Here is an 11916-nt window from a genome sequence, read left to right on the forward strand (position 1 = left end):
TGTGGAGAAATAGGAACACTTTTACACTGTTGGTGGGACTGTAAACTAGTTCAACCATTGTGGAAAACAGTGTGGCAATTCCTCAAGGATCTAGAACTAGAAATACCGTTTGACCCAGTCATCCCATTACTGGGTATATACCCAAAGGATTATAAATCATGCTGCTATAAAGACACATGCACACGGATGTTTATTGCGGCACTATTCACAATAGCAAAGACTTGGAATCAACCCAAATGTCCATCAGTGACAGACTGGATTAAGAAAATGTGGCACATATACACCATGGAATACTATGCAGCCATGAAAAAGGATGAGTTCGTGTCCTTTGTAGGGACATGGATCCAGCTGGAAACCATCATTCTCAGCAAACTATCACAAGAACAGAAAACCAAACACTGCATGTTCTCACTCAAAGGTGGGAATGGAACAATGAGATCACTTGGACACAGGAAGGGGAACATCACACACCGGGGCCTATTGTGGGGAGGGGGTAGGGGGAGGGACAGCATTAGAAGATATACCTAATGTAAATGACAAGTTAATGGGTGCAGCACACCAATATGGCACATGTATACATATGTAACAAACCTGCACTTTGTGCACATGTACCCTAGAACTTAAAGTATAATGAAAAATAAAAAAATACAAATAGTCCTGGAGATGGATAGTGGTGATGGTTGGACAACAATGTGAAAATGCCTAATGCTACTGAATTGCACACTTGAAAATAGTTAAAATGGTAAATTTTATATTATGTATATTTTGCTACAATAATTTTTTTTAAAAAAAAAGACTAATAGATCACAGGAGAGGCTGGCACACTAGAAGGAAAAACGACTGTGACCTCTAATAATAGTATCCCAGGGTTAACTAACTCTAATAGTGTGCTTCCCAGACACTGTGAGTACTTTGCAACCATTTCAATACAACCTACTTTACTGTAGACTCAATATATTCCTTCAAATCAACTTACTTTCTAAAATTAATTTCTACTTTGCCTTTGTCCTAAGCAAAGACGTACCATACATGAAATCACGGGTCTTGTGTGCCATTCTATTTTTTTTCTAACACACCCTAATAACATATAACTTAAAATAATAGATATTGATCAGCATATAACCTAAAATTATGTTTTGTGTCACACTTTGGAAAATACCACATTTCAGTTACAATATTGTTTCATTTTATACTAGTAGTTATGCAAATGACTACTAGTTTCTAAATCAAATGATAGAAAAAGAATGGGTTTGAAAATGATAAGAGGTAGATTTTAGAGCTGTGCATCCATCAAGGTTCAATGGGGAATCAATGGCACACCCAAATTAGACAAATTCCAGGAGCCTTTATTTACAAGGGAACTATTTACAAATATGTGAGTGGGTGTGGGTAGGGTGACCATCAGTCCCAGTTGCACAGGACAAGGTGGTTTCTACCTATTATTCTGGTGTAATAATTAATAACACTACTGTCAAGCCTCTGAGCCCAAGCCAAGCCATCGCATCCCCTGTAACTTGCACGTATATGCCCAGATGGCCTGAAGCAGCTGAAGAATCACAAAAGAAGTGAAAATGCCCTGCCCCACCTTAATGATGACATTCCACCACAAAAGAAGTGAAAATGGCCAGTCCTTGCCTTAAGTGATGACATTACCTTGTGAAAGTCCTTTGCCTGGCTCATCCTGACTCAAAAAACTCCCCAACTGAGCACCTTGTGACTCCCACTCCTGCCCACCAGAGAACAACCCCGCTTTGACTGTAATTTTCCTTTACCTACCCAAATCCTATAAAACAGCCCCACCCTTATCTCCCTTCGCTGACTCTCTTTTCAGACTCAGCCCGCCTGCACCCAGGTGATTAAAAAGCTTTATTCCTCACACAAAGCCAGTTTGGTGGTCTCTTACATGGACGCACATGACATTTTGGGGCCGTGACTCAGATCGGGGGACCTCCCTTGGGAGACCAATCCCCTATCCTCCTGCTCTTTGCTCCATGAGAAAGATCCACCTACGACTCAGACCCACCAGCCCAAGGAACATCTTGCAAACATCTCACCAATTTTAAATTGGGTAAGCGGCCTCTGTTTACTCTCTTCTCCAACCTCTCTCTCTATCCCTCAACCTTTTTCTCCCTTCAATCTTGGCACCACCTTTCAATCTCTCCCTTCTCTTAATTTTAATTCCTTTCGTTTTTTTGGTAGAGAAAAGGAGACACGTTTTATCTGTGGACTCAAAACTCTGGCCCCGGTCACGGACTCGGGAAGGCAGCCTTCCCTTGGTGTTTAATCATTGCAGGGATGCCTCTCTGATTATTCACCCACATTTCAGAGGTGTCTGACCACGCGCAGGGACGCCTGCCTTTGTCCTTCACCCTTAGCGGCAAGTCCCGCTTTTCTGGGGGAGGGGCAAGAACCCTGACCCCTTCTCTCCCTGTCTCAACCCCTTCTCTGCTTTTCTGGGGGGCAAGAACCTCCCAACCTCTTGTTTCTGCACCCCGACCTCTTATCTTTGCATCCCCAACCCCTTATTTCCATGCCCCAACTTCTTATCTCTGTGCCCCAACCCCTTATTTCTGCACCCTGACCCCTTTCCCGCTTTTCTGGAGGGCAAGAACCCCCGAACTCCTTCTCTCTGTGTCTCTACTCTCTCTTTTCTCTGGGTTTGCCTCCTTCACAATAGGCAACCTTCCACCCTCCATTCCTCCTTCTTCTCCCTTAGCCTGTGTTCTCAAGAACTTAAAACCTCTTCAACTCACACCTGACCTAAAACCTAAATGCCTTATTTTCTTCTACAATGCCGCTTGAACCCAATACAAACTCAACAGTAGTTCCAACTAGCCAGAAAACAGCACTTTTGATTTTTTCCATCCTACAAGACCTAAATAATTCTTGTCGTAAAATGGGCAAACGGTCTGAAGTGCCTGACGTCCAGACATTCTTTTTCACGTCAGTCCCTCCCTAGCCTCTGTTTCCAATGCAACTCATCCCAAATCTTCCTTCTTTCCCTCCCGCCTGTCCCCTCAGTCCCAACCCCAAGCATCGCTGAGTCTTTCTAATCATCCTTTTCTACAGACCCATCTGACCTCTGACCTCCTCGCCAGGCCAAGCTAGGTCCCAATTTTCCTCAGCCTCCGCTCCCCTACCCTGTAATCCTTTTATCACCTTCCCTCCTCACACCTGGTCTGGCTTACAGTTTCATTCTGTGACTAGCCCTCCCCCACCTTCCCAGCAATTTCCTCTTTAAAAAGTGGCTAGAGCTAAAGGCATAGTCAAGGTTAATGTTCCTTTTTCTTTATCCGACCTCTCCCAAATCAGTTAGCATTTAGGCTCTTTTTCATCAAATATGAAAAACCCAGCCCAGTTCATGGCCCGTTTAGCAGCAACCCTGAGACGCTTTGCAGCCCTAGACCCTGAAAGGTCAGAAGACCGACTTATTCTCAATATGCATTTTATTTTATTACCCAATCTGCTCCTGACATTAAATAAAACCCCCAAAATTAAATTCCGGCCCTCAAACCCCACAACAGGACTTAATGAACCTCGCCTTCAAGGTGTACAATGATAGACTAGAGGTAGCCAAGTAGCAACTTATTTCTGAGTTGCAATTCCTTGCCTCCACTGTGAGACAAACCCCAGCCACATCTCCAGCACACAACTCCAAACACCTGAACCGCAGCTGCCAGAGATTCCTCCAGAACCTCCTCCCTCAGGAGCTTGCTACAAGTGCCGGAAATCTGGCCACTGGGCCAAGGAATGCCCACAGCCCAGGATTCCTCCTAAGCCGTGTCTCATCTGTGCGGGACCCCACTGGAAATCAGACTGTCCAACTCACCCGGCAGCTACTCCCAGAGCCCCTGGAGCTCTGGCCCAAGGCTCTCTGACTGCTTCCTTCCCAGACATTCTAGGCTTAGCGGCTAAAGACTGACGCTGCCCCATCGCCTCAGAAGCCTCCTGGACCATCACAGATGCTTTGGGTAACTCTTACAGTGGAGGGTAAGTCCGTCCCCTCCTTAATCAATACGGAGGCTACCCACTCCACATTACTTTCTTTTCAAGGGCCTATTTCCCTTGCCTCCATAACTGTTGTGGGTATTGATGGCCAGGCTTCAAAACCCCTTAAAACTCCCCAACTCTGGTGCCAACTTGGACAAGATTCTTTTATGCACTCCTTTTTAGTTATCCCCACCTGCCCAGTTCCCTTATTAGGCCAAGATATTTTAACCAAATTATCTGCTTCCCTGACTATTCCTAGGCTACAGCCACACCTCATTGCTGCCTTTTCCCCCAGTTCAAAGCCTCCTTCACATCCTCCCTTCATATCCCCCTACCTTAACCCACAATTATAAGATACCTCTACTCCCTCCTTGGTGACTGATCATGCACCCCTTACCATCTCATGAAAACCTAATCACACTTATCCCACTCAACGCCAATATCCCATCCCACATCACTCTTTAAAAGGATTAAAGCCTGTTATCACTCGCCTGCTATAGCATGGCCTTTTAAAGCCTGTAAACTCCCCTTACAATTCCCCCATTTTACCTGTCTTAAAACCAGACAAGGCCTACAGGTTAGTTCAAGATCTGCACCTTATCAACCAAATTGTCTTGCCTGTCCACCCCATAGTGCCAAAGCCATATACTCTCCTATCCTCAATACCTCCCTCCACAACCCATTATTCTGTTCTGGATCTCAAACATACTTTCTTTACTATTCCTTTATACCCTTCGTCCCAGCCTCTCTTCGCTTTCACTTGGACTGACCCTGACACCCATCAGGCTCAGCAAATTACCTAGGCTGTACTGCTGCAAGGCCTCACAGCCCCATTACTTCTGTCAAGCCCAAATTTCTTCCTCATCTGTTACGTATCTCGGCATAATTCTCATAAACACACACTTACTCTCCCTGCTGATCATGTCAGGCTAATCTCCCAAACCCCAATCCCTTCTACAAAACAATAACTCCTTTCCTTCCTAGGCATGGTTAGTGCGGACAGAATTCTTACTCAAGAGCCGGTGCCGCATCCTGTAGCCTTTCTGTCCAAATGATGTTACTGTTTTAGCCTAGCCCTCTGAAACTTCCATCTATCAATCTCTTCCCACACAAGGCAAATGGTTCTTAGACCAAGGAAAATAACTCCTTCCAACCTCACAGGCCCATTCTATTCTGTCGTCATTTCATAACCTCTTCCATGTAGGTTACAAGCTGCTAGCCCACCTCTTAGAACCTCTCACTTCCTTTCCATCTTGGAAATCTATCCTCAAGGAAATCACTTCTCAGTGTTCCATCTGCTATTCTACTACTCCTTGAGGATTATTCAGGCCCCCTCCCTTCCCTACACATCAAGCTCAGGGATTTGTACCCGCCCAGGACTGGCAAATTGACTTTACTCACATGCCTCCAGTCAGGAAACTAAAATACCTCTTGGTCTAGATAGACACTTTCACTGGATAGGTAAAGGCCTTTCCCACAGGGTCTGAGAAGGCCACTGCAGTCATTTCTTCCCTTCTGTCAGACATAATTCCTCGGTTTGGCCTTCCCACCACTATACAGTCTGATATCGGACCAGCCTTTATTAGTCAAATCACCCAAGCAGTTTTCCAGGCTCTTGGTATTCAGTGAAACCTTCATATCCTTTGCCATCCTCAATCTTCAGGAAAGGTAGAATGAACTAATGGTCTTTTAAAAACACACCTCACCAAGTTCAGTCACCAACTTAAAAAGGACTAGACAATACTTTTACCACTTTCCTTTCTCAGAATTCAGGCCTGTCCTCGGAATGCTACAGGTTCCAGCCCATTTGAACTCCTGTGTGGACACTTCTTTTTATTAGGTCCCAGTCTCATTCCAGACACCAGACCAACTGGGACTGCACCCCAAAAAACTTGTCATCCCTACTATCTTCTGTCTAGTCATACTCCTATTCACCGTCCTCAAATACTCATAAATGCCCTACTTGTGTTTACACTGCTGGTTTACACTGTTTCTCCAAGCCATCACAGCTGACATCTCCTGGTGCTATCCCAAATCTCCACTCAAAATTCCCTCTTAAAGTAAATAAATAGCCTTTGCTGGCAGGGCTATGCTGGGCACTCCCTAATTAGATGTCCTAGGTCCTCCCAATTCTTAGTCCTTTAATACCTGTTTTTTCTCCTTCTTTTATTCATGCCGTGTATCTTCCGTTTAGTTTCTCAATTCATCCAAAACCGTATCCAGGCCATCACCAATCATTCTATACGACAAATGTTTCTTCTAACAACCCCACAATATCACCCCTTACCACAAGATCTCCCTTCAGCTTAATCTCTCCCACTCTAGGTTCCCACGCCACCCCTAATCCCACTTGAAGCAGCCCTGAGAAACATCGCCCATTCTCCATACCACCCCCAAAAAATTTTCGCCGCCCCAACACTTCAACAGTATTTTGTTTTATTTTTCTTATTAATATAAGAAGGCAGGAACGTCAGGCCTCTGAGCCCAAGCCAAGCCATCGCATCCCCCAGATGGCCTGAAGTAGCTGAAGAATCACAAAAGAAGTGAAAATGCCCTGCTCCGCCTTAACTGATGGCATTCCACCACAAAAGAAGTGAAAATGGCCAGTCCTTGCCTTAAGTGATGACATTACCTTGTGAAAATCCTTTTCCTGGCTCATCCTGACTCGAAAAGCTCCCCCACTGAGCACCTTGTGACCCCCACTCCTGCCCATCAGAGAACAACCCCCCTTTTCCTTTACTTACCCAAATCCTATAAAACGGCCCCACCCTTATCTCCTTTCGCTGACTCTCTTTTCAGACTCAGCCCGCCTGCACCCAGGTGATTAAAAAGTTTTATTCCTCTCACAAAGCCTGTTTGGTGGTCTCTTCACACGGACGCGCATGACAACTACCTTTATTCTCAATGGTGCCCCAGCTTGGATAATAAGTTACATGATTTCTCTAAGGACTGGGGAATCACAAGGGATCATGCAACAATCCAGGGTGAGTAACAGTGAAGCAGTTGCCAGCTCTAGACCCAGAGGGATAGGGGAGGGAGAAGTTACTGGTACCCAGGAGGAAAGTCTGTCTAGTGGGCCTTTCAGAGGAACTGTGCCTTTGGGTGGAGGGATATGGTCAATTTGAGGCAACATTGCAGGGAGAGAGCCAAGGAAATAAAAAAAAAAACTAACCTCATCCTGTTCTTTCTTCTCATCTCCTGCCAAAGATCCCTTTGGGCAAGTCAGGAAGTGAGGGTGTCTATTGATACAGCCTCGATGGATCAGTTTCCTGGGCTGAGACCAGAGTGGAGGGTAGACAGTGAATCTGGAGGACCACAGTTTATGTTCTTTGACCAAGTCCTTCAAACTCTTTGAACACCAGTTTCCTTACCCTTCACATGAGGTCCTCATTCTGGTCATCTCTAAGGATCTCCCAGTTTCAACACTGTATGAAAAAGGAATATTTATTAGTCTAACAAGAATTAGGGGAGATTTCCTTCTGTCATCTACTCAGAAGCATTATTTCCCCCACCTGAGGTGTATTTAATGTTAATAGGAATCCTGTTGACCTGATGAATTAGAAGAGTGTCCACTAAATGAAAAAAATGCCTTCTAGGAATGTTAACCTTGGTATGCACCTCGGGAAGGTCAGTCCCCCTCTTGCTGAGGCAGCCAATAAGCGGAGATAGACACAACCATCATAATATCTCCCCTTTAAATGTAAGTACTATTTTAATACCAAATAGATGAGGAGCAGCAAGGAGATGAAAAGGAGAGAGGAAGATGATCATTACCACTATTGAAAGTGACTTTCACCACTTCCTCTAAGGATGCTACCTCATAATTACCACTGAGAAGAAGTGTAAGACACTGGCTGGCTGCCTGGGACAGACGCTGAGCAAAGGTATGAAAGTCTACATCAAGGAGCCTGCATCCATGGGAAGCCCAGGACTCTGATGGGCCTTCTGTCTGGAACAACACAATTCATTCCACAATGCTGAGTGCTTACCGAGAACTGGCACACGCTTTAATTGCAGAGTACAAGAATTCACCAATGTGAAGGGAGAGAAGGGTTTTCTCCACCAAGAAAGTCAATAATACGTCAGGCTCATTTTATCCAGAATTCCAATACATTTGCAGAGCTGCAGACTTTGACTTCTTGACCTGCACAGATGGGAGAGGTGACATAGTGAGGAGGTGAAGTAGTGAGCACAGAAGCCAGACTGCCCGGGTTCAAATCCTGACTCTGACCTCATTAGCCATGTAACCTTGGCAGGTTACTTCACTTCTTTGCAGTTTAGCTCCTCATCAATAAAATGAGGACTGGTGCCTTCTCCTAGGACTGTTATGAGGATTAGAGTATTTAATAAGAAGCTAATAAACTTAATGAAAGCAGAACAGTACTATATATGTTTAATAAAATAAATGTTTCAATGGAAGGGCAAAGAACTGAACCCAGAAACCCTCAAACTTAAACATAAGGTGGATGGCACTGTTTCCTAAATAAAACGGAAAAGGTAAAGGTAATTTCTACTGGATTTGAGCAAGTTCCCAAGTAAATTTGAAAATAAATTTCCTATTAACTTTGTTTCTTTTTTCTGTGTTTTTACAGATGTTAAGAAGTATATGGCCTATGATTTTCATCTATTGCAGTTGTCATACATTTATATTTATGTGATTATAAATAGACACACACTATGTGCTCAAATTCTCCTAGTGCATAACCTACTCTCTGAGGCATGTCATTCACTCATAGTGAAAAGGGTAATGAATCCAAAGACACATCAGAATTTTGGTTCTATGCCCTTTTTGAGAGACCTTAGATAAATCTAGCTTTGGGATATGTTTCACCATCTGAATATGAGATGATCTCTCAGATTCTTGTGGGAATCAAACGAGGTAATACAAGCAAAGCACTTAGAGCAGAGACTCATTTTTAAATAAACAAAAACAAGCTAAATTGATGGTGTGAGACTTTGAAGACAAAAGGCACTGCAGCTTCCCTTCTACTCTTTCTCTGGATCACTCTGGGGGAAGCCAGCTGTGTGTTGTGAGGCTGCCTGAAACACTCTATGGAGAATTCCATATGGCAGGGATCTGAGGCCTCCTGCCAGCTGTCAGCAAGAAACTGAGGCCTCTAGCCAACAGCCAGGTGAGTGTGCCATCTTAGGAGCAGTTTCCTCCAGCCCCAGTCGAGCCTTCAGATGACTACAATCCTGGCCAACATACTGACTGCAACCTCCTAAGAGATCCTGAGCCAGAACCACCCAGCTAAACTGCTCCTGGATTCCTGCTCCATAGAAACACTGTAAGATAACATTCATTGTTGTTTTAAGCTGCTAAATTTTAGGGTAATTGATTACATAGCAATAGACAACTAATATAATAGGGGTTGAGTTCCTGGTCTACCTACACTGGGACTCAGAATAATAGCAAGATGAATATAGAAAGTTGAGAATAAGATTATATATAATAAGATGCTAAACTGAACACTACAGGAAACAAGACTGAGCACGATGAGGTGATCATTCTAAGGTATGAAAAATAAGCTGGAGAAAGAAGACATCAATTTGCCAAAAAGAAAGTAGGGTTGGAGCTTAGTGTGTATTCAGCTATGCAGCAAGTAAATGGGGCAGCAACTATGTGCTACACAATTCTCTCAGCAATGATTTCTACCCCCCAAAACACACACAACACAAGTAAATAGAATTACAACATGAGTGATAAGTGCCCTCTGATAGTGCCCTACAGTTTTCAGAAATTAGGGAAAGCTTCCCAGATGAAGGAGTATCTAACAGAAACAGAAGGTGGGGGTTGCATTAGCCAAGCACAGAGGAGGAGGTGAAGTACAATGATCTAAGCCAATGAAACAGCACATGCAAAGCCAGGATGATGAGAAAGTACAGCACACGACTGGAGGTTTTGACAGAGAGTCCAGGTTGGGGAGAGATAAGGCTGGCAAGGAAAGAGAGGCTGGATCCTGTAGACCTTATAAGCCCTTTAAAGCATCTGTACTACATCATAAGCAAGGGAGAGCTACCAAAGGGTTTGTTTTTTGGTTTTGTTCGTTTGTTTGTTTGTTTTGAGGTAGAGTCTCCCTCTGTCACCCAGATTGGAGTGCCGTGACCCCATCACATGAACAGATCCATCAAAATTTTAAAAATGTATCCGTCTTTATCCTATTATCTTTCATCTTTTTTAGACTTTTCCTATTTTCCATGGTAGATACTGATTTTCTTCCTCTCTCACCACACAGTTCACTGCAGCTTTGACTTCCTGGGCTCAAGTGATCCTCCTGCCTCAGCCTCCCTAGTAGCTGGGACTACAAGTGCACACCACTAAGAGTCCGGCTATTTATTTATGTATTTATTTTCATGTCTTAGTAGAGACAGGGACTGGTTGTGTATCCCAGGTTGGTCTGGAACTCCTAGCCCCAAGCAGTCCTCCCTTTCTCAGCCTCCCAAAGTGCTGGGATTACAGGTGTGAGCCACCGCTCTTGATCCCAAGGGGTTTTAAAGTCAAGTTTTGGTAGAATAAGAGTCAAGTGCAACACCATTCAAATGTACAGTGCCACCCAGTTTACAAGGCCTTCAAAGATACGCTATCTCCTTAATGCTTACCCCAGGTATGTATTATTTTAACTCCAATGCAAGGCACAAGCATCTGAGGCTCAAGAGTTTCAATGCCTCACACATTAGTTGTAAAAGGTAGAGCTCAGGCTTAAAAGAAAAGAAGGAAGAAGCAATTAAGGAAAGGCAAGTAGCTAGGGAACCAGTCTGGCAGGCTGGTACAAAGAACAGTATTATATTTTAAAAGCCAGCTTCAACTATCTATTACTGTAATAGGACTTCCCTTAAAAAGCATGTTGCTACAGCGGTGTGAATGTATGTAAATTTGGGTAAGACCCACTGTAACTACAGAGAACTAGAAAGCATTCTGACAGGTTCCTACTGCTTCCTTTATAACAGCATGTGTCCTGAGAGGTGTCTCGCTGTCCCTGATCTAAAGTGATAAATGATGATGCACATGTGATGGATACAACTCAGACTTCATTTGTGCCCTTCATAGTAGTATGTAATTCCACTGCAGGTGAGACCAGCAATGCCTCCCAGTGACACAGGCCCCCTGTCCAGCTGGCCCTGCCTGCTTCCAGCCTGTTACCCCCTAGGGTGTGTTCATGTCTTGGTGTGGAAAGAAAATAAAAGCAGAAGCATGCATGCTAAGCAAAAGAATGGTTTAAAAACCCTTAACTGGAAAAAAAAAAAAAAAAAAAGTCCTTAGCTGCATTCCTGAGAACACTGTTGATCATTTTCTCTGAGGCCCTTCATTTACATAATTTATCCAAGTATACATTTTCAATTACTTGTAAGAATTTCAACCAAGAATCTTACAAAACAGCAACACGAAATTCATTAGTCTCAATAACTGTTGTAATGAGTAGCAGATTGTCCTTATGGCAAATCAAATGTCTGGATATATGTCTGAGGTTTTTTTAAAGCATACTGCTTCTCATTTTTCTTCAATACTTTAGTAGCGAGAGAGGAAGAAAATGAGTATCTATCATGGAAAACAGGAAAAAGCTAAAAAAGATGAAAGAGAATAGGATAAAGACAGACACACTTTTAAAACTTTGATGGATCCGTTAACATGTAGGCTAAAGAAAACTGCAAATAAAAAATGAGTTCATTTATAATAGAGAAATCCCTTTGATAATATCTGAATCCTCTAATCAGTCTCAGTCTCAGAATCACTAAAAACGGCCAACCAGACTTTATATGCAGAGCACCACCTAGAAGTTAAAAACTTGAACTAGGATCTGATCAAGCCTCTAGACCTACCTCCCCATTTACAAGAAATACAGAGGGCAGACGTGCAAGTTAAATGACACAACAGAGAAGCAATTAGCTAATTTCAAATATGGTACATTCTCCAGGACAAATGACCTG

The sequence above is a fragment of the Papio anubis genome, chromosome 6 (assembly GCF_008728515.1).
Source record: "Papio anubis isolate 15944 chromosome 6, Panubis1.0, whole genome shotgun sequence".
NCBI classification, from domain to species: Eukaryota; Metazoa; Chordata; class Mammalia; order Primates; family Cercopithecidae; genus Papio; species Papio anubis.